This window comes from Dipodomys ordii, unplaced genomic scaffold (assembly GCF_000151885.1).
Source record: "Dipodomys ordii isolate 6190 unplaced genomic scaffold, Dord_2.0 Scaffold27, whole genome shotgun sequence".
In the NCBI taxonomy this organism is placed as follows: domain Eukaryota; kingdom Metazoa; phylum Chordata; class Mammalia; order Rodentia; family Heteromyidae; genus Dipodomys; species Dipodomys ordii.
Genome location: NW_012267243.1, coordinates 5,865,352 through 5,867,131, shown reverse-complemented (window position 1 = coordinate 5,867,131; position 1,780 = coordinate 5,865,352).

Here is a 1,780-nt window from a genome sequence, read left to right as displayed (position 1 = left end):
ACAAATTTTGTAACTTAAGACAGTAAGCATCTATATTTCTTTTTTTTTTGGGGGGGGGGCCCGGTCGTGGGGCCTGAACTCTGGGCCTGGGCACTGTCCTTACACTCTTCAGCTCAAGGCTAGCACTCTACCACTTGAGCTATAGTGCCACTTCTGGCTTTTTTCTTTTCGCTTATGTGGTGCTGAGGAATCAAACCTAGGGCCTCAGGCATGCAAGGCAAGCGTCTACCACTGAGCCACCTTCCCAGCCCCAGCATCTATATTTCTTATCTTTGCAGGTAAGTGTAGATGTTATTCCCAAAGCAGTTCTTTCTATCAGTTACTTGCATTATTGTGACCTTAGCTATACCACTACCCTTTCTGCGTTTTTCTTTGGAGTTCTCAAAAGTCAGTTCTTTAATGTCTGGTCCATATCTTCCATTGTTAGCTTGATATGCTAACTGATGGGTTCATTTTACACTGTAATCCTCAATCGTTGTTGTTGTTATTGTTGTGTGTGTGTGTGTTTGTGCATGTGTGCATGCATGCACCAGTAATGGGACTTAAACTTAGGGCTTTGCACTCTTGCTTAGCTTTTTTACTCAAGGCTGGAGTTTTACCATTTGAGCCATACCTCTACTTCTGTTTTTTGTTTTTTTTTAATAAGTATTTTATTGTGAAAATACTGTACAGAGGGGTTACAATTACATGGGCAAGGTAATGAATGCATTTCTTATCAAGCATTGCTGCCTCCTCCTTTGTTTCCTCTACCATCCTTTCCCATCTCCCCACCTTGGTTTTTTTTTGTTTTTTTTTTTTGCTGGTTAATTGGAGATAAGAGTCTCATGGACTTTGCTTCTTGGGCTGGCTTTGAACCACAATCCTCAGATCTCAGCTTCCTGAGTAGCTAGAATTACAGGCATGGACCACAGTGCCCAACTCTAGTAAATCTTTAGTCAGCACAAAATATATTCATAAGCTAATCAGAGTGATTTCTGTTGTAGAAGGAAGGCTAGTGAAGATGTATGTAGCAATTGACAAAAATTTGGCAGTCTTTCTTTTCCACTTGAACTCTGTGCCTCGACATGTAGGATTCCTGAGTTTTTAGATTCTGAACACTATTCATATTATTGGAAGCTAATTAAAACAAGCATTTGTAAAAGAGGAAAAAAGTAATTACAATTCTTAATGAGGCAAAAACAGAATTTTAAGCACAGAGAGTTTTCCTCATATCTGTTGTTTTTTTTTTCCTGAAATTTATCATATACTTTGTGGTTTCTTTTTTGTTTTTGTTTTTTTTTTTGAGGTCCGGTTGTGGGGCCTGAACTCTGGGCTTGGGCACTGTCCCTCAGCTCTTCAGCTCAAGGCTAGCGCTCTACCGCTTGAGCCACAGCACCACTTCCGGCTTTTTTCTTTTTTTGCTTATATTGTGCTGAGGAATCGAACTCAGGGCCTCTGGCATACAAGGCAAGCGCTCTACCACTGAGCCACCTTCCCAGCCCTACTTTGTGGTTTCTTAGGAAACAATATTTGCATTTATTTTTAAATACTGATGGATGAATTTCAATGTGAATAATATTTATAGTTTCTTTTCATGATTGTCCTGCACCTGCAGAAGCTTATTTTATTTAGACTCCTCTGAAGCTACTGAGAGGCATTATTGCATTCTGTATAACAAATTCAGTTTTAAGGTTTCTTAGCTGGAGTTAAAACAGAATGAAAGCTGTCTTTGTGTCATGGTTATACAATTATTGAAAATGATTAAGAATATAGAAAGATTATAGGAACATATATACACATG